Raw genomic sequence first — 23656 nt, 5'->3', positions numbered from 1 at the left:
GTAACCTGTACACAAAATTTGGATGTGCATCACTCTCATAACCTGGTGGTTGCATCATGTACACTTCTTCTTGTTGCAAATCACCATGCAAGAAAGCATTCTTTACATCCCTTTGATGTAAAGACCAACCCTTCGCTCTGTAGCCATAGCAATGACAACTCTCACGGTTGCCATTCTTGTAATTGGCTGAATGTTTCCTTATAGTCTATGCCATAAGTTTGTGCATTGCCCTTGCAACCAATCTTGCCTTCTACCTACTCACTGAACCATCAGCATTGTGCTTGACTTTATACACCCACTTACATCCAATTGCCTTCTTTTCCTTAGGCAAAGGCACTAACTCCCATGTTGCATTTGCATCCAATGCTACCATCTCCTCATCCATGGCATCTTCCCATTTCTTATTTCAAATTGCCTTCTCAAAGCAAGTGGGCTCAACCTCCTATATTGCTTTTACCATGTAAGCATAATGATGGGTTGTATACTTAACCTGTAAACAACAGGGTATCTAACCCTTGTAGACCTGCGTACACCTGGAGCACTGCCAGGTGTCCTCAAAACAGCCGTGGTTCTCCTTACACTAGGAATAACCATAGACAGAATGCCAAGCTTCTCATCAAGGCTTTGCTTAGAGCCACTAGAGTCACCATCCACATATGAGTGACCTACTGAGACAGATCAGGCAACAAAAGGTTGATCTACCTTTTCCTTCCCTTTCCGTGATACATGTGTACCTGCATCATTCCTCAACTTGCCTGACCATGGACTAACATTGAATCCACTACTTGAGGACTCCCCAAGTCCACTCAACACCTGTGATTTTTGCTCTAAAAACTACCTTATGCATACCGTCAACCTTAAACTTTGGCAAACCTACAACAATATTTTGGGCATGCATAGACTTCAGTTGTTGTACATTCACATGACCAATGCGCTTGTGCTATATGATGTCAATATCTACAATGACACTTGTTCCATGCGCAAACATGGCTGCCTTTATCTTAGGCATGTTCACATCCAAAGTAAACATCCTGCCATTTCTGTTACCCTTTGCAACCAAGCGACACTTATTTTTGAAGTCTTCCACAAAACATCCTTGAGGATTAAACCTCACTTGCAAACCTTGCTCAGCCATCTGTCCAACAGAAACCAGGTTCTTTGTAATATTCGAAACACGAAGTACATCAGCCAAGTACTTCATTTTGCCATCCTGCATAGACAATGGCACTTTACCAACATGCGCAATGGGAGTGCAGTATCATCACCTATTTCTACATAACCTGGTTTTTCCATTTTCTGCATATCTCTAAACCACTCAACATGACTGGTCATGTGGTTAGAGGTGCCAAAATCCACATACCATATATCTTGAGATCCTGACACATCCTCTGTTATGGAACTAAGCATGTGCTGTATCACAAACAGCTGCTCACTTCTGTCATCACCTCCATGTTTGCTAGATGATGCATAGTTTCCGCCTTGCTACAACTTCCCACTTTTAATGTCATTCTACTTTTTGTAAGCAGTCCTTTGCCATGTGTCCTGGTTTGCCATAGTAATAGCACTCTTTGCTATTTGCATTTTGATTTCTTTGCCAACCACCTTGGCCTCTTTGGCTCCCTTTGCCTCTAGACTGGCCTCTTCCACCCGTGTATGATTGTTGCTCTGTGAATCATTGGACTATTGTTGTCCAGAATTTTGATTTTCTTGTCACCCCCACCACCTTGGCCTCGGCCACGACCTCTACCTCTACCTCTACCTGAATTAGAGTAGAAGCCCTGTTCCGATGTGTTCTTGCTTTGTGAAGAAGAATCCTCACCTAAAGCCTTTTCTTCTATGATCAGCATAGATATCAAGTCTCAAAAGTTGGGAATATTCTCCCTAACTGCAATGGAGGTCTTGAATGGCTTGTACTCTTTGCCAAGCCCATTCAGACAGACACTCACCAAATCATCATCCTCCACTGATACATTGATAGATCCAAGGGATTCAACAATGCCCTTGCTCTTTAAGGCATATTCATTGATGGACATGCTTTTCTTTTCCATAGTATGCAACTCTTGCTTTAACTGCAACTTCCTTGCCTTTGTGTTAGTCTCAAACATCTGAACTAGATTCTGCCATGCAACTGCTCTCTTGTTTGCATCCTATATGTGTTCTATCATAGTGTCCGTGACACTAATTGAAAGCTAGTACATGACTTTTCTTGCACCCTGATTCTAATCCTTGAATGCCTTTATATCTATAGGAGTGGCATTCTCCTCAGATAACTCTGGAGGCTCCTCATTGTCTCCTTCTACATAATCCCAAAATCCTTTACCCAAACCATTAGAAAATTGGCCATTCTGAACTTCCAGGCATGGAAGTTATTCTTATCCAGCTTCTCACTAACAATCTGATTAATTCCGTCAGACATGTTTTCCTGCAGCAATCAAATAACCTGCAAATAGACAACTTCTATATGCAACCTGTAATACAATAGTATCTCTGTAATTGCTGTAGAGCAGCGGTACTTCAGCACAGCTTGTTTATCACCAAATGTGACCAGAGTACATGTACATACACCCAGTATCAACAATACATGTGCAAACCCTGTCTGCACTTCCAAAATGCACTATTGCACTGCAATAACCAGATTTCGAGTAGAAATAGTTCTCTACTAGAACTTCCAGAAAACTGAAAATACCCAGCAGTGAGATGAAATGGGGCCTATAACGCATCCAAAAGCTAAATTTTTTTTATGTCCAATAGGCCAATAGGACAGTATACTTGCCCTATAGCTCCTCTCCCGTGAAGATAGCTCCTTAATCAGAGATGTGTAGCTCCCAGAGCTACTGAGAGGGGGTGTTGTACCTAAACTAAGAAGGGAAAAGAGATGACGGTGCTCTTACCCCCGTGTAGTACCGCTTCCTTCCTTGATTGTTCTTGTCTCTTGCTTGCCTCCTTAGCTCTCACACACGAACCAGGCTCTGATACCATAAAGAGAATCTGGGAGAGAGGGAGAGCTTCAAACCCTAGCAAGCAAACACACAACACAAGAGAGAGCAAGACACGAGAGAGATGGTGGATAGATGAATTTTCTTCTATCTTCTTCTTCTCTACTCAACCAACATAACATAAAGATAAGAGTACACACTATATGGGTTAGTACTCAACTCTACTACAACATACAAGGGTCGGTCCATAATGTGAACCCGACTAAATGAGCTGGCGCTATAACTATGCCAGTCTCTAGTAATCCAAAATGGTTGTCACACAGCCTGTCATCCCACTGGTTGCATATCACCCATAATCTCACCAACCATGCCAGTGGTGTAGATGCGGAAGCTATCACACCCAGGCGGGACATCAATGTCCATTGCCGTAGTACTAGTTGACTCGATATCTCAACACCGATGTGAGGCTACTAGGGGCTCTCTCTACACTCTCTTTGTGTCCCCCAAAGAGAGATCCAAGCAAGCTAGGTAGGAGCAAGAGAGAAGGAGCTATGGAGAGCTCACCCTATACCTCATGCCAATCATATGCAAACAAGACAAGGTGGAGAGCAATGAGAAGGGAGTGAAGGATAGAAGGGAGAGCAACACCATTCCTATTCACGTACACCAACAATCACAAGCAAGCAACCCATCAAGAGAGAGAGAGAGAGAGAGAGAGAGAGAGAGAGAGAGAGAGAGAGAGAGAGAGAGAGAAGGCAAGACTCAATTGAGACAAATGGGATTTTCCCCTTTCATATTTCATAAAATGTCTTATATACATGAGCTCATATTTATAATGTCCGGTCGCCCAATTACAAATGGGGGCCCAAAACTAGTCTTCCTAGTTTAACTAGCTCTATGTACATCAATTCCTTATGACTGTCATTACACAAGTTGTAAACTCAATCATCCCATGTCTCTTTTACAATTAGCGTTTAGCGCGGTTACAAAAAGATGAATTACAAAGGAGGTATAGTAGCCGAAAAAAGGTCATGTTAACCAAAGAGTGGTTAACATACCCCCTCCCGATTGCAGGTTCGTCCTTAAAACTGGTCGAAGAAGTTATCTGTAGTAGATAGAGTAAGTGCGAATGAAGTCCCATCACGAGGAGGTAGAAGCGGGAGGGGCACGATGGAAGATGCAGTAGCTCATCCAGAAGGTCATCTCTCTTCAAAAGTTTGGAGCCGCCAAGCACGCATCCACATGACTCGTTCATAGTAGCCGAATAGCTGCTTGTTGAGAGTGAGCCCTTTATTGTTGATGTCAAAGGCGAGGCCTTTGACTCCTTTGAAGTAATGGTCCCATGTTAGGAAAGACTCCAATAAGGTGATGATGAGGTTGAAGTAATCATCACTTGGGTTTAGGATGACCTAGCCGGTGGATGAATTCATGGAAGTGCCGGACCATGGGTTCTTCAATACATGGATGTTGTGGTGACAGGGGCACGAACCATGGGAAGTTGAATTGTAACTTTAGGTTCTACTGCTGTTCATCGTCTTGCGGAATGCCTTCCAGGCCCACCAGCTTCTATTGGGAAGGTAATCAGGGGGTTGATCCTCAGTGGACGGCGCGTGTTACAGTAGACGTCCCATATGAAGGGTATGCTGAGGAAGGGCCGTCACCAGATCGGCTGCTCGCCCACGAGATCAAACGTTATGGGACAAGTAGCACGATGGGTGGTATCTGCCGTCTCGTGGGGTTCAGGGTGGGTGATCACACTGCCAGGTTGTGTGCTTGCCATCGAGGTAGCCATTGAGGTACGGGCGAAGGAAATGGATGTCGAGGCAGTCGGTGATGTTGGAGCTGTAGACTAAGCAGGATGGTGATGGCCTGCTCGAACTCCGTGCGGTCCAAATGTTAAAACCCTAAGATCGTATATGCCTGGTTTATGCATAAACATGCATAAACCAGGCATATACTCATCCACCCGGCCGACCACCCCCCCCGAGCCCAAGGGTGCAGACATAAATACAATGAAGTACCACATACCTTACCTTGGTATCCCATACCACCAAGAGATACGACTTCATTATTCTAGCAGCACATAGCTCTAGCATAAAATGACAAGAGAGTAGATACAATGCTCTACACAAGAGAACACCCCTTGAGAGTGCCCCATGCCCCTATTATATAGGAGGGCCCTCAAGTGATTAGAGGAACTTATACTCAAAGTAGTTTCCGATTTCTTGAAAACTTCCTGGCAAAAATGAGCCGTGAACTTAGAGTCCCGATCACTCACAATATTAGGTAGACCATACAGTCTAAACAGTTGCTCGATAAATTAGTAAGCCAATTTCGATGCTTTAACTATTATCTTTGTGGGTAAAAACCTAGCCATATTTGTCAATCTATCCACAACTACCCAAATGGCATCGTGACCCCTGCTGGCACGTGGAAGTCCCGTAATGAAATCCATGGAAATACTTTCTCACTTTCGAGACGGAATATCCAAAGGATGTAATAACCCAACAGATTTAAGGCACTTTGCCTTATTAATCTGACAGTGATGACACTTGACCACATAATTCTGAACAAAATCCTTCATTTTTGGCCAATAAAAAGTCATTCTAACCAAAGCCAAGGTACGCTTGAAATTAATGGGTATTTTATTTAAATTCAAATATGAATTTTAGATAAATTTATTTTATCTATGAGAAATATTTAAATGGTAAAAGAGGAATTCCTATGACAATTGGAATTCCAACATTTAAATGGGAAAAGAGAAATTCCTAGGATATTGAAATTAATGGGTATTTTATTTAAATTCAAAGATGAATTTTAGATAAGTTTATTTTATCTATGAGAAATATTTAAATGGTAAAAGAGGATTTCCTATGACAATTGGAATTCCATCATTTAGATGGGAAAAGAGAAAATCCTAGCATATCGAACTAATGGGTATTTTATTATGAGAAATATTGATGATAAAAGAGAAATTCCCATGACATTGGAATGCAAATAATTAAATAAAAAAAAGAGGAATTCCCATGGTATTTGAGATCGAAGAAATTAAAGAAAGAAGAGGAATTTTTAGTATAATTCAATTTATGATTATTTATTAAAAGTAAAAATATGGGTAAAATTGATTTCTGTAAATCGCATGAATTCTTTTATTCAAAAGAGGAATATTGAATATAATTCAATTGAGAAGGAATATAGAAATAGTCGTTCGAGAAAAGGAACCTTTAATTAGGCCAAGCAATTGGTAGAAATTTAGAAAAAGTCCCATTATCAGAATCAAACTAGAAAAAGCTACTAAATGGGAATAGCATGTGAAATGGATGTGATAAGATGTAAATAGGATGTGATAAGATGTGAATGGATGTGATAAGATGTAAATAGGATGCAATAAGATGTGAATGGTTGTAATAAGATGAAAATAGAATGTGATAAGATGTAAGTGGGATGCGATAAGATGTGTATGAGATGTGAATGGATGTGATAGGATGTGATAAGATGAAAATAAGATGTGATGTAATGAAAAGAATGGATGTGGATGTGTATGTGAAAGAACGGATGTGGATGTGTATGTGGAAGAACAGATGTGGATGTGTATGTGAAAGAATGGATGTGGATGTGTATTTGAAAGAACAGATGTGGATGTGTATGTAGAAGAATGGATGTGGATGTGTGTGGAAGAATGGATGTGGATGTGTATGTGAAAGAATGGATGTGGATGTGTATGTGAAAGAATGTGATGTCAATGTGAGTGAATGGATGAGATGTAATGTGATGTGAATTAGGATGTGAATGAATGCGATGTGATGTTATGTGAATCGGATGTAAATGAATGATTTGGATGTGATGTGATGTGAATCGGGATAAGAATGAATGAGATGAGATGTGAAATGAATGTGATGAGATGTGATGTAAATTGAGATAGATGTGAATGAATGATATATGATGTAAATTGAGATAGATGTGAATGAATGATATATGATGTAAATGAATGAGGTGTGATGGGATGTGAATATGGGTAGATGCGAGTGGTTGAGATGTGATGAGGATAAATGAGAAAAGATGTGATGAGATAAAAAATGATGTGATTAGATGAGAATAGGAATGAATTGGATGAGATGAAATATGATGTGATTGGATGAGAATAGGAATACATATGAATTGGATGAGATGAAATATGATGTGATTGGATGAGAATAGGAATATATATGAATTGGATGAGATGAAAAATGATTTGATGAGATGAAAAATGATGTGATTGGATGAGAATAGGAATACATATGAATTGGATATGGATTAAGTAATGTGGACAGATGTGGAACAATGTGAAAGACGAGAGTTCATTATAGAAAATGTATTTATGACATGTTTTTAAATGACTATTTTATGTCAATAATGCTGGGGAAGCATTTTGACCGTCTTGAGAATGAGGTCGTGGGGTGGAGACCTAATTGATAAAGTTACAACAGTTGACAGAGAGTCAACGGAGGACTTCTCGCATAGCAAGGTCGGCCGAGGTCTTGACCTTGATTTAAATGGTGAGCTTCCGGTACGGTGGATGAGGGACCAAGGAAGCGGCCTATGAGTGAAGCGCTAGGTGACCTGCGAAGGATCCTAGAGTGTGCTAGCCATACGGTGCTCATGCTCTGGGTTGCCGAAGATACCCACACATGCATCGGGAAGATATTGGAACAAGGAGTAAGAGTTGTTTTCTGAAATCGGGCATGGATCTGGTTGATTGACCTTGCTGGTCCTCAACGGATGAGTCCATGGTGGCTGGATCTGGTTGATTGACCTTAACTCTTTTCCCTGGTACCCGAGACAAAACCTAACCAAATTCCTAATTGGATTCCATCACTACAGCGGTTGGGCGGTTGGCTAACTCATGGGACTGGATAGGGTTAGTAACTTTGGACTGATAGATCCGTAAAATGAGACTCAATTCTATTATAGTACGTTAGATGAAGTAAATCCCAGATAGTAATTGTTCTATGGAAAAAGAATCAACGGCTGTGCCTCTAGATGGGGAAAAAAGTGTTGGTTTCTATGATCCAAGTGCAAGTTTCTTCCTTGATCTGACCAAGTGACTCACAGGTTGTTCGTTCGGATCAATTTGGTCAGTAATAACTGATACCTTAGAGTACAAATATCCTGGAGGAATCGCCCATTCTTTCTGGTATGGGGAAGTTTTTTCGGGTTCGATTTTTGAAGAACCAAGGGATTAGTCTCTTGTCCAGATATCCATGGGCGAGGCCCCGATTGAGGGATCCTGCCCCACGTAAGAAGTGCTACTTCCACTGCTTACACCCCTGAATCCGTTGCGCGAAGGGAGCAGGGATCTTTCAGCTGGTATCAGAGCGAATTGACTAAAGTGGATCAATTGAAAAGCCAAAAATGTCAAAAATTTGTGACGTAACAATAAAAGGTTATAACTGTGATAAAATTCATACAAATTGATATTCAGAATGAAGATTCATAAAATTGAAAGTGGGTCTTCAGATGAAGTACCGCAGTTGTATGGAAATCCTTAACTTGCTTGAGGCCTAGTCATGATGGTATTTACCTTATAATTCCAAGGACCGTGATGACTACCCGTATATACCGAGGGTATAATTACAGCTCTTTACTAGTAGTATGTACGAGTAAATCTAAGACCTTGAAATTATAAGTAAAAATGCTATCCATATGATGAATTCGAATGTGGTTGATATGATTTTAAAATTCTAGTTGAGAATTGATGAGTTGATTTGGATTCTGATTGAAAAAAAAAAGATGATTCCTGAATTTTGGTTGAAAAGCGATCAGTTAAACAAAGCCACAATGAGGATGAATGGGATGAGTCCCTATGATGATGTTTGTAACTGGAATGATGATATTTAATGACTTTAGCAAATCACTATGAGATTAGTAGATTGTGCTGACAAATTGCTACTGTTAACACTTGACCTAGTGGATCTAGTTAAGGGATGACAAATTAAAAACCTGCATAACTAAAACAACCATGGAGGAATGTTCAGATGGAATTTTTGGTCTGATGGACCATTATTGTGTTAAGAATATGAATGATATGTTCTAAATGAATTGTTATCTGATAATGAGTTCTATATAAGGGATCTTTATCCCATGATTGTGTGGAGAGATGACCAATCTAAAGAACCCTAGAATCAGTTGGATCTAAAGTCGGATTTCAATTGTAAATAAAAGGACTTAACAAGAATTTTCGTATTGATAGGATCATGGATCGAGGTCATCGTGGTAGGAATGATAACCCCCAACTCGATGAGGAAGAGCTCAACTTGGATGCTCATAAAACTCTTCATAGATCGGAGCCTAGACCTTTCAAGGGTGAAGGGGAAAACTTGGGCAAGACTGTGGAGAAGTTGATCGAAGCAATGGAAGAGTACTTCGATGTCACCGGGTACAATGAGAAGAGCAAAATGCCACTCACATCGACATCACATCCTTTCACATACACATCCACATCCATTCTTTCACATCCACATCCACATCCATTCTTCCACATACACATCCACATCCATTCTTCCACATACACATCCACATCCGTTCTTTCACATACACATCCACACCAATTCTTTCACATACATATCCACATCCATTCTTTCCATTATATCACATCTTATTTTCATCTTATCACATCCATTCACGTCTTATCACATCTCATACACATCTTATTGCATCCCACTTACATCTTATCACATTCTATTTTCATCTTATCACATCCATTCACATCCTATCACATCTCATACACATCTTATCGCATCCCACTTACATCTTATCACATTCTATTTTCATTTTATCACAACCATTCACATCTTATCGCATCCTATTTACATCTTATCACATCCATTCACATCTAATCGCATCCTATTTACATCTTATCACATCCATTTCACATGCTATTCCCATTTAGTAGCTTTTTCTAGTTTGATTCCGATAATGGAAATTTTTCTAAATTTCTACCAATTGCTTGGCCTAATTAATGGTTCCTTTTCTCGAACGACTATTTCTATATTCCTTCTCAATTGAATTATATTAAATATTCCTCTTTTGAATAAAAGAACTCATGGGATTTGCAGAAATAAATTCTACCTATATTTTTACTTTTGATAAATAATCATAAATTGAACTATACTAAAAATTCCTCTTCTTTCCATTTAATTTCTTGGATCTCAAATACCATGGGAATTTCTCTTCTTTTTTTTGCATTTAATTATTTGCATTCCAATGTCATGGGAATTTCTCTTTTATCATCAATATTTCTCATAATAAAATACCCATTAATTCGATATGCTAAGAATTTCTCTTTTTCCATCTACATGATGGAATTTCAATTTTCATAGGAATTCCTCTTTTACCATTTAAATATTTCTCATAGATAAATAAATTTATCTTTGAATTCAAATAAAATATCCATTAATTTCAATATGATAGGAATTACACTTTCCTCATTTAAATATTTGAATTCCAATATGGTGGGAGTTCCTCTTTCATCATTTGAATTTATCTATGCAAAAAGATAAATTTAACTAAAATCTTTCTTTAATTTTTAAATAGAATATAAATTTTTTTAGCATCCCAATTTTTCTCTTACTTCATTGGAATACATGGATTTCCATTGTCATGGGGATTACTCTTTTAACATAAAAATGAATTACTAGAAATTTCTCTTTTTTCTAATTAACTATTTATGCATAAATAAAAAATAAATTTTCCATGATTATAATGAGAATCATTATAATCATTCAATTAATCTAGGATGATTAATCCTAGAATATGATAGGAAGTCCTCTTTTCATATTATGAATGAAAACGATTTATGTGTTAATTTTTTAAAAATTTTACCATAGCTTCGTTGTTGCTATTACTGATAATTCTCAATAATTTTGAAAACATAAAGTTTAGTAATATCATATGATAGAATAACCATTAATTGGATCAATATCCAATTAGGGACTTGATTCCTAATTTTTCCATGAATTAAATAGCATAAAAGCATTAAAAAGCCACTTATTTGGCCTCAATTTGACAAGCATAGAAATTACTTTTAGATTAGAGAATTGCTTCATGAGAAGCTTCATTTGAATATAGAATAGGTCATAGGAATGAGGGGGAGAGAGAGACATGCTTTAAAAAAAACATTTAATTTGAGCATAAATGGAAATTTATGTGTTTTATCACTACAATTCATTAAAGAACTTCAATTGTATTAAAAAGGTATTCAATTGAATGCTTCTCAAGCTTGAGAGGGGTTGAGAAGAGAGAACATTTGGAGATTTAAAAAAAAGACCATAAACCACACTTTACCTCCTAGATTGCTTGATTCTTGAATCAATGTAGAGGCCCCCAACCTATCAATTGGTTTGGTATGTTGGATGAAGACTGCAAGGAACATTGAAGAGAGAGAGAAACTCCAATCTCTCCAATTTGTAAAGGATTTTTAGAGGATAATAGAAAATATCATTATTTCAGTATAATACTGGCATGGTATAGTTCTCATATTTTTTTTTACAAAGGGCTAAGGATCTATTTATAGGTGAGGGAGGCCTCTGGCAAAGTCCAACTAGTTTCTAGGGTTTTCTAGGTTCAGTTTGGCTGAATTTGGACAAGATTTGGACCTAGTTTGGCTCCCTTTTGATTTGGTTTAATCTAGGAGAGAGGAGAGATAAAAATATCACAATATTCTTGAGTTTAAAACTCCACCACACATGTGAAATAGGCACCTCCTTTAAGAGCCCCCTTCTCCTACCAAGGTGTCAAAATTGAATCATTATACCCAAAATATCTCATTTTTTTAGTAATATTCATAGTTTTTTAGTAATAAACCTTGTACTCAGTCAACTCTTCATCTTAAGTGGGCATTTACTCATTTTTTGGGTATATTTTTTTTATAAATTGGATTTATCTCCTCCCCACACTTGGATTGATCTTATTGGTCCATATGAACCTTGATTGGACCATAATCCAAATTTTTTTGAAAATCTAGACCCTTGGGCTAAGGTCCTTTATACTTATTTTGAATTAATTCCAAAATGCACATTGGAAAATTCTTTTTGAATTTTTGTTTCAGAGGGGAACCCATTTTAGACACTAGGAGGATTGTTTATATCCAAAAATATCTCAATTTTGGATTACCTTTCTCTAGACATTTTCTGTCTCTAGGTCAAAACAAGGTAAAACAAAATCTTTCTTTTATTTCAAAGAGGGGAATAATTACAAGATCAAAAGGGGAGGTTCTTAAACCTATACACCTTAAAAGCTAGAGGGAGGAATCTTACATCCTACCCCACTTAAAAAATGTGAGATGTCCTCATCTCGTAGGTGGAATATGATCTATTTCATCTTCTTCCTCTTCTTCAATCACTTCCAGCATTACTGCCTTGGAAGTGGACGGTCGATTTGGGAACATCTCTCTTTGACTTCCCCTATTTTGAGGTGGAGGTTTTGCATTACTTTGGATTAAAATTGCAGGTTGGTTAGAGGGTCTTCCTCTGGGATTTCTCTGATTTTGGCGGAAAGAAACCTGATTACTGTGGAAGGAAGGAGTTGGAGTCTGGAATCTTGATCCTTGATTTTCCTGCCCTGAAAAGCTTGTTCTTTCCAAAAGGAGTTGGGCAATCCATACTGCGATGTCCAAATCCTTGACAGTTATAGCATTTCACTCCCTTGTTCAAGGGAGTGAAACTTTTGAAGTTGAATTCCAAGGGATTCATATCCTGGGCTTGGACCCTTATATCTCTTAGACGGTGGAAGGTTGGAATCACCTTTTGGAGCTAAAAACTTTTTGAAAGGTGATGGTGCTGGCTTCGGCGGGCCCTTGACATCAAAGACCTTGGCGAAATCCTTCGCCATCCGCACTACTTCGGCCATGGAAACTGGCTTGGCATTCTTCACTAGGATATTCAAAGGTTCGTTCAGTTCTTGAATGAACCTGGCCACCATCAGCTATTCTTCATCTAGTGGCGGCGAGACGAGTATTTGAGGAGGAGAGCGAACGCTTGGTGATATACTTCAATAGTTCTGCTCCCCTGGGTTAATTCTAAGAATTTGTTCATCTTTGTTTCCAAAAAGCCGGGAGGACAGAATCTCTTCCTTAGGTAAATTTTGAGATCATTCCATGTCTGAGTGTTTCGATCAACACGGTTTGTCTCGCAGTGGTTTCTCCATGCTACTCTGGCTGTTTCTACTATCTTCAGCCTTGCAAGAGCCATTTTTCTCTTCTCATTGTACCCGGTGACATCGAAGTACTCTTTCATTGCTTCGATCCACTTCTCCACAGTCTCGCCCAAGTTTTCCCCTTCACCATTGAAAGGTCCAGGCTGCGATCTATGAAGAGTTTTACAAACATCCAAGTCAAGCTCTTCCTTATCGAGTTGGGGGTTATCACTCCTACCACGATGACCTCGATCCATGATCCTATCAATACGAAAATTCTTGTTAAGTCCTTTTATTTACAATTCAAATCCGACTTTAGATCCAACTGATTATGGGGTTCTTTAGATTGGTCAGCTCTCCACATAATCATGGGATAAAGATCCCTTATATAGAACTCTCCACATAATCATGGGATAAAAATCCCTTATATAGAACTCATTATTATTAGATAACAATTCATTCAGAACATATCATTCATATTCTTAACACAATAATGGTCCATTAGACCAAAAATTCCATCTGAACATTCCTCCATGGAAGTTTCAGTTATGCAGGTTTTTAATTTGTCATCCCTTAACTGGATCCACTAGGTCAAGTGTTAACAGTAGCAATCTGTCAGCATAATCCACTAATCTCGTAGTGATTTGTTGAAGTCATTATGAACATCATCACATAGGGACTTGTCCCATTCATCCTCATTGTGGCTTTGTTCAATTGATCGCTTTTCAACCAAAATTTAGGAATCATCTTTTTTTTTTCAATCAGAATCCAAATCAACTCATCAATTCTCAACCAAAATTTTAAAATCATATCAACCACATTCGAATTCATCATCTGGATAGCATTTTTACTTATAATTTAAGGTCTTCGATTTACTTGTATATACTACCAGTAAAGATCTGCAGTTATACCCTCGGTATATACGGGTAGTCACGATCCTTGGAATTATAAGGTAAATACCATCATGACTAGGCCTCAAGCAAGTCAGGGATTTCCATACAATTGTGGTACTTCATCTAAAGACCCACTTTCAATTTTATGAATCTTCATTCTGAATATCAATTTGTATGAATTTTATCACACAATTACATTCTTTTACTGTTACTTCACAAATTTTTGACATTTTTGGCTTTTCAGTTGATCCACTTTAGTCAATTCTCTCTAATACCAGCTAAAAGATCCCTGCCCCCTTCGCACAACGGATTCGGGGGTGCTAGCAGTAGAAGTAGCACTTCTTGCGCGGGGCAGGATCCCTCACTCGGGCCTTGCCCACGAATATCAAGACAAGAGACTAATCCCTTGGTTCTTCAAAAACTGAACCTGAAAAAACTTTTCCCTATCGTAAAGCACGGGCGATTCCTCTAGGATATGTACTCTAACATAGTCAGGGTCATTTACTGACCAAACTGATCCAACCGAACCTGTGAGTCACTTGATCAGATCAAGGAAGAAACTTGCACTTGGATCATAGAAACCAATGCTTTTTTTCCCATCGAGAGACACAGCCGTTGATTCTTTTTCCATAGAACAATTACTATCCAAGATTTACTTCATTTAACGTACTATAACAAAATTGAGTCTCATTTTACGGATCCATCAGTCTAGCCCAGTCCCATGGGTTAGCCAACCACTGCAGTGATGGGATCCAATTAGAAATTTGGTTAGGTTTTGTCCCGGGTACCAAGGAAAAGAGTTCCCTAGCCCCCTAGCCGGATATTCATGCAAATTTAACACCAGTCACACCACTTACACACCCAATATGAAATTACCTTTTTTACAGATTCAACTATCTTTAAAACAATCATTTAATGAAACCATAGTGTCACTGATCATAATCCTCCAAAATATCCAGTTGAATCCTAATTTCCAAGCATTCCTTCATCGGCGTACCTATGGCATCATTAGCAACCAGAACGCTCACCACTTGTCCCTCAGGGGCGTTCCTAGTCATAGTACCCGACAATATATTCACTTATAAAAATCAAGATGGAATCTCCATTGAAGATCAGCAAGATCAACCAACAGATTCATATCAAAGATCCATGGACTCATCCGTTGAGGACCAGCAAGGTCAATCAACTAGATCCATGCCCGGTTTCAGAAAACAACTCTTACTCCTTGTTCTAATATCTTCTCCGATGCACGTGTGGGTATCTTTGGCGACTCAGAGCCCAAGAACCGTATGGTCAGCACCCTCTAGGATCCTTCGCAGGTCACCTAGCGCTTCACTCATATTCCTTGGTCCCTTATCCACCATACCGGAAGCTCACCATTTAAATCAAGGTTGGTCAAGACCTTGGCCGACCTTGCTATGCAAGATGTACTCCGTCGACTCTCCATCAGCTGTTGCAACTTTATCAGTTAGGTCTCCATGACCTCATTCTCAAGACGGTCAAAATGCTTCTCGAGCATTATTGACATAAAACAGTAATTTAAAAATAGGTCATAAATACAGTTTCTATAATGAACTTTCATCTTTCACATTGTTCCACATCTGTCCACATTACTTAATCCATATCCAATTCACATGTATTCCTATTCTCATCCAATCACATCATTTTTCATCTCATCACATCTTTCCTCATTTATCCTCATTACATCTCATCCACGCGCATCTACCCATATTCACATCCTCATTACATCTCATCCACTCACATTTATCCTCATTTATCCTCATTTTTCATCTCATCACATCTTTCCTCATTTATCCTCATTACATCTCATCCACTCGCATCTACCCATATTCACATCCTCATTACATCTCATCCACTCACATTTATCCTCATTTATCCTCATTACATCTCATCCACTCGCATTTATCCTCATTTATCCTCATCCACTCGCATCTACCCATATTCACATCCCATCATACCTCATTCATTTACATCATATATCATTCATTCACATCTATCTCAATTTACATCACATCTCATCACATTCATTTCACATCTCATCTCATTCATTCTTATCCCGATTCACATAACATATCACATCTCATCCATTCACATCCCATATCATTCATTTACATTCGATTCACATGACATCACATCTCATTCATTCATATCCTGATTCACATCACATTACATCTCATCCATTCACTCACATTGACATCACATCCTTTCACATACACATCCACATCCATTCTTTCACATCCTCATCCACATCCATTCTTCCACATACACATCCACATCCATTCTTCCACATACACATCCACATCCATTCTTTTACATACACATCTACATTCATTCTTCCACATACACATCCACATCCGTTCTTTCACATACACATCCACATCCATTCTTTCCATTACATCACATCTTATCACATCTTATTTTCATCTTATCACATCCATTCACATCCTATCACATCTCATACACATCTTATTGCATCCCACTTACATCTTATCACATTCTATTTTCATCTCATTATAACCATTCACATCTTATCGCATCCTATTTACATCTTATCACATCCATTCACATCTTATCGCATCCTATTTACACCTTATCACATCCATTTCACATGCTATTCCCATTTAGTAGCTTTTTCTAGTTTGATTCCAATAATGGGACTTTTTCTAAAATTTTACCAATTGCTTGGCCTAATTAAAGGTTCTTTTTCTCGAACGACTATTTCTATATTCCTTCTCAATTGAATTATATTCAATATTTCTCTTTTGAATAAAAGAATTCATGGGATTTGCAGAAATCAATTCTACCCATATTTCCACTTTTGATAAATAATCATGAATTGAATTATACTAAAAATTTCTCTTCTTTCCATTTAATTTCTTGGATCTCAAATACCATGAGAATTGCTCTTTTTTTGCATTTAATTATTTGCATTCCAATGTCATGGGAATTTCTCTTTTATCATCAATATTTCTCATAATAAAATACCCATTAATTCGATATGCTAGGAATTTCTCTTTTCTCATCTAAATGATAGAATTCCAATTGTCATAAGAATTCCTCTTTTACCATTTAAATATTTCTCATAGATAAAATAAATTTATCTAAAATTTATCTTTGAATTTAAATAAAATACCCATTAATTTCAATATGCTAGGAATTTCTCATTTCCCATCTAAATGATGGAATTCTAATTGTCATAATTCCTTTTTTACCATTTAAATATTTCTCGTATATAAAATAAATTTATCTAAATTTCATCTTTGAATTTCAATAAAATATCCAATTTCAATATGCTAGGAATTTCTCCTTTCCCATCTAAATGATGGAATTCCAATCGTCATAGGAATTCCTCTTTTACCATTTAAATATTTCTCATAGATAAAATAAATTTATCTAAAATTCATCTTTGAATTTAAATAAAATACCCATTAATTTCAATATGCTAGGAATTTCTCTTTTTCCATCTAAATGATGGAATTCCAATTGTCATAGGAATTCCTCTTTTACCATTTAAATATTTCTCATAGATAAAATAAATTTATCCAAAATTCATCTTTGAATTTAAATAAAATACCCATTAATTTCAATATGCTAGGAATTACACTTTCCTCATTTAAATATTTGAATTCCAATATGGTGGGAATTCCTCTTTCATCATTTAAATTTATCTATGCAAAAAGATAAATTTAACTAAAATCTTTCTTTAAATTTTAAATAAAATATACATTATTTTAGCATCCCAATTTTTCTCTTACTTCATTGGAATACATGGATTTCCATTGTCATGGGGATTACTCTTTTAACATAAAAATGAATTACTAGAAATTTCTCTTTTTTCTAATTAACTATTTATGCATAAACAAAAAAAATCAAATTTTCCATGATTATAATGAGAATCTTTCAATTTATCTAGGTAAAACAAGGTAAAACAAAATCTTTCTTTTATTTAAAAAAGGAAAATAATTACAAGATCAGAAGGGGAGGTTCTTACACCTATACACCTTAAAAGCTGGAGGGAGGAATCTTAAAAAACGTGAGATGTCCATACCTCGTAGGTGGAGTATGATCTCTTTCATCATCTTCTTCTTCTTCAATCACTTCCAACATTACTGCCTTGGAAATGGACAGCCAATTTGGGAACATCTCTCTTTGACTTCCCCTATTCTGAGGTGGAGGTCTTGCATTACTTTGGATTAAAATTGCGGGTTGGTTAGAGGGTCTACCTCTAGGATTTCTCTAATTTTGGTGGAAAGAAACCTGATTACTTTGGAAGGAAGGAGCTGGAGTCTGGAATCTTGATCCCTGACTTTCCCGCCCTGAAAACCTTGTTCCAAAAGGTGTTGGGCAATCCATACTGCGATGTCCAAATCCTTGACAGTTATAGCATTTCACTCCCTTGTTCAAGGGTGAAACTTTTGAAGTTGAATTTCAAGGGATTGAGTTTCGGGAAAAGGACATTTCTTCCATTCTAGAACTGCCCATATTTTGGGCTTGACCCTTATATCTCTTAGACGGTGGAAGGTTGGAATCACCTTTTGGAGGTAAAAACCTTTTGAAAGGTGATGGTGCTGGCTTCGGCGGGACCTTGACATCAAAGGCCTTGGCGAAATCCTTCACCATATGCACTGCTTTAGCCATGGAAATTGGCTTGGCATTCCTCACTCGGAGATTGAAAGGTTCGTTCAGTTCCTGAATGAACCTGGCCACCATCAGCTGTTCTTCATCTAGCGGCGGCGGCGAGTATTTGGGGAGGAGAGCAAACGCTTGGTGATATATTTCAATAGTTCTGCTCCCCTGGGTTAACTCTAAGAATTTGTTCATCTTTGTTTCCAAAAAGTCGGGAGGACAGAATATCTTCCTTAGGTAAATTTTGAGATCATTCCATGTCTGAGTGTTTTGATCCACACGGTTTGTCTCGCAGTGGTTTCTCCATGCTACTCTGGCTGTTTCTACTATCTTTAGCCTTGCAAGAGCCATTTTGCTCTTCTCATTGTACCCGGTGACATCGAAGTACTCTTCCATTACTTCAATCCACTTCTCCATAGTCTCGCCCAAGTTTTCCCCTTGAACCTTGAAAGGTGCAGGTTGCGATCTATGAAGAGTTTTACAAACATCCAAGTTGAGCTTTTTCTTATCAAGTTGGGGGTTATCACTCCTACCACGATGACCTCGATCCATGATCCTATCAATATATAAATTCTTGTTAAGTCCTTTTATTTACAATTCAAATTTGACTTTAGATCCAACTGATTCTGGGGTTCTTTAGATTGGTCAGCTCTCCACAGAATCATGGGATAAAGATCCCTTATATAGAACTCTTTATCAGATAACAATTCATTCAGAACATATCATTCATATTCTTAACACAATAATGGTCCATCAAACCGAAAATTCCATCTGAACATTTCTCCATGGAAGTTTCAGTTATAAAAGTTTTTAATTTGTCATCCCTTAACTGGATCCACTAGGTCAAGTGTTAACAGTAGCAATCTGTCAGCACAATCCACTAATCTCGTAGTGATTTGCTGAAGTCATTATCGTCATTCTAGTTATGAACATCATCACACAGGGACTTGTCCCATTCATCCTCATTGTGGCTTTGTTCAACTGATCGCTTTTCAACCAAAATTCAGGAATCATCTTTTTTTTTCCCCAATTAGAATCCAAAACAACTCATCAATTCTCAACCAAAATTTTAAAATCATATCACCCACATTCGAATTCATCATCTGGATAGCATTTTTACTTATAATTTTAAGGTCTTCGATTTACTCGTATATACTACCAGTAAAGAGCTGCAATTATACCCTCGCGGTATATACGGGTAGTCACGGTCCTTGGAATTATAAGGTGAATACCATCATGACTAGGCCTCAAGCAAGTCAAGGATTTCAATACAATTACGGTACTTCATCTAAAGACCCACTTTCAAACACTTTAGTCAATTCGCTCTGGTACTAGCTGAAAGATCCCTACCCCCTCCGCACAATGGATTCGGGGGTGCTAGCAGCGGAAGTAGCACTTCTTGCGCGGGGGAGGATCCCTCACTCGGGCTTTGCCCACGGATATCCGGACAAGAGACTAATCCCTTGGTTCTTCAAAAACCGAACCCGGAAAAACTTCCCCCTATCGGAAAGCACGGGCGATTCCTCTAGGATATTTGTACTCTAACGTAGTCAGGGTCATTGTTGCTGACCAAACTGATCCGACCGAACCTGTGAGTCACTTGGTCAGATCAAGGAAGAAACTTGTACTTGGATCATAGAAACAAAAGCTTTTTTCCCCATCGAGAGGCACAGCCGTTGATTGTTTTTCCATAGAATAATTACTATCCGCGGGATTTACTTCATCTAATGTATTATAACGGAATTGAGTCTCATTTTACGAATCCATCAATCCAGCCTACAGTCCCATGGGTTAGCCAACCGCCCAACCATTGTAGTGATGGGATCCAATTAGGAATTTGGTTAGGTTTTGTCCCGGGTACCAGGGAAAAGAGTTCCCAGGCCCCCTAGCTGGATATTCATGCAAATTTAACGCCAGTCACACCACTTACACACCAGTGTCACTGATGATAATCCTCTAAAATATCTGGTTGAATCCTAATTTCCAAGCATTCCTTCATCGGTGTACCTATGGCATCATTGGCAAACAACCAGAACGCTCACCACCTGTCCCTTAGCTCATAGTACCCAACAATATATTCACTTATAAAAATCAAGATGGAATCTCCATTGAAGATCAGCAAGATCAACCAACAGATCCATATAAAAGAGCCATGGACTCATCCGTTGAGGACCCGCAAGGTCAATCAACCAGATCCATGCCCGGTTTCAGAAAACAACTCTTACTCCTTGTTCCAATATCTTCCCCGATGCACGTGTGGGTATCTTTGGCAACCCAAAGCCCAAGAACCGTATGGTCAGCACCCTGGAGGATCCTTCGCAGGTCACCCTAGCGCTTCACTCATAGGCCGCTTCCTTGGTCCCTCATCCACCATATCGGAAGCTCACCATTTAAATAGCACCGAGGCTGGTCAAGACCTCGACCGAGACCTTGCTACGTGAGACGTCCTCCGTTGACTCTCTGTCAGCAATTGCAACTTTATCCGTTAGGCCTCCACACAACCTCATTCTCAAGACTGTCAAAATGCTTCCCCAGCATTATTGACATAAAATAGTCATTTAAAAACAGGTTATAAATACGGTTTCTATAATGAACTCTCGTCTTTCACATTGCTCCACATCTGTCCACATTACTTAATCTATATCCAATTCATATGTATTCCTATTCTCATCCAATCACATCATTTTTCATCTCATCACATCTTTCCTCATTTATCCTCATTTATCCTCATCAACTCGCATCTACCCATATTCACATCCCATCACACCTCATTCATTTACATCATATATTATTCATTCACATCTATCTCAATTTACATCACATCTCATCACATTCATTTCAAATCTCATCTCATTCATTCTTATCCCGATTCACATCAAGTCACATCACATTCATTTCAAATCTCATCTCATTCATTCTTATCCCGATTCACATCAAGTCACATCTCATCCATTCACATCCCATATCATTCATTTACATCCGATTCACATGACATCACATCTCATTCATTCATATCCTGATTCACATCACATTACATCTCATCCATTCATTCATTCATATCCTGATTCACATCACATTACATCTCATCCATTCACTCACATCGACATCACATCCTTTCACATACACATCCACATCCATTCTTTCACATACACATCCACATCCACATCCATTCTTCCACATACACATCCACATCCATTCTTTCACATACACATCCACATCCTTTCTTCCATATACATATCCACATCCGTTCTTTCACATACACATCCACATCCACATCCATTCTTTGCATTACATCATATCTTATATCACATCTATTCACATCCTATCACATCTCATACACATCTTATCGCATCCCATTTACATCTTATCACATTCTATTTTCATCTTATTTACAACCATTCACATCTTATCACATTCTATTTTCATCTTATTACAACCATTCACATCTTATCACATCCTATTTACATTTTATCACATCCATTTCACATGCTATTCCCATTTAGTAACCTTTTCTAGTTTGAATCCGATAATGGGACTTTTTCTAAATTTCTACCTTGCTTGGCCTAATTAAAGGTTCCTTTTCTCTCAAACTACTATTTTTATATTCCTTCTCAATTGAATTATATTCAATATTCCTCTTTTAAATAAAAGAATTCATGGGATTTACAGAAATCAATTCTACCCATATTTATGCTAGGAATTTCTCTTTTCCCATCTAAATGATGGAATTCTAATTGTCATAGGAATTCCTCTTTTACCATTTAAATATTTCTCATAGATAAAATAAATTTATCTAAAATTTATCTTTTAATTTAAATAAAATACCCATTAATTTCAATATGCTAGGAATTTCTCTTTTGCCATCTAAATGATGGAATTCCAATTGTCATAGGAAGTTCTCTTTTACCATTTAAATATTTCATAGATAAAATAAATTTATTTAAAATTCATCTTTGAATGTAAATAAAATACCCATTAATTTCAATATGCTAGGAGTTTTTCTTTTCCCATCTAAATGATGAGATTCCAATTGTCATAGGAATTCCTTTTTTACCATTTAAATATTTCTCATAGATAAAATAAATTTATTTAAAATTTATCTTTAAATTTAAATAAAATACCCATTTATTTCAATATGCTAGGAATTTCTCTTTTCCCATCTAAATGATGGAATCCCAATTGTCATAGGAATTCCTCTTTTAACATTTAAATATTTCTCGTAGATAAAATAAATTTATCTAAAATTCATCTTTGAATTTAAATAAAATACCCATGAATTTCAATATGCTAGGAATTTCTCTTTTCCCATCTAAATGATGGAATTCCGATTGTCATAGGGATTCCTCTTTTACCATTTAAATATTTCTCATAGATAAAATAAATTTATTTAAAATTCATCTTTGAATTTAAAATAAAATACTCCCATTAATTTTAATATACTAGAAATTTCTCTTTTCCCATCTAAATGATGGAATTCTAATCGTCATAGGAATTCCTCTTTTACCATTTTAATATTTCTCATAGATAAAATAAATTTATCTAAAATTCATCTTTGAATTTTAATAAACTACCCATTAATTTCCGTATGCTAGGAATTTCTCTTTTCCTATCTAAATGATGGAATTCCAATTGTCATAGGAATTTCTCTTTTACCATTTAAATATTTCTCGAAGATAAATTTTTTTTATCTAAAATTCATGTTTGAATTTAAATAAAATACCCATTAATTTCAATATACTAGGAATTACACTTTCTTCATTTAAATATTTGAATTCAAATTAGGTGGGAATTTCTCTTTCATCATTTAAATTTATCTATGCAAAAAGATAAATTCAACTAAATTCCTTCTTTAATTTTTAAATAAAATATACATTATTTTGGCATCCCAATTTTTCTCTTACTTCATTGGAATACATGGATTTCGATTGTCATGGGATTACTCTTTTAACATAAAAATGAATTACTAGAAATTTCTCTTTTTTCTAATTAACTATTTATGCATAAACATAA

The sequence above is a fragment of the Cibotium barometz genome, chromosome 45, assembly GCF_041138505.1.
Source record: "Cibotium barometz isolate CiBa-2024 chromosome 45, ASM4113850v1, whole genome shotgun sequence".
In the NCBI taxonomy this organism is placed as follows: domain Eukaryota; kingdom Viridiplantae; phylum Streptophyta; class Polypodiopsida; order Cyatheales; family Cibotiaceae; genus Cibotium; species Cibotium barometz.
The sequence above is the reverse complement of the archived record's forward strand: the minus strand, read 5'-3'. Positions refer to the sequence as shown.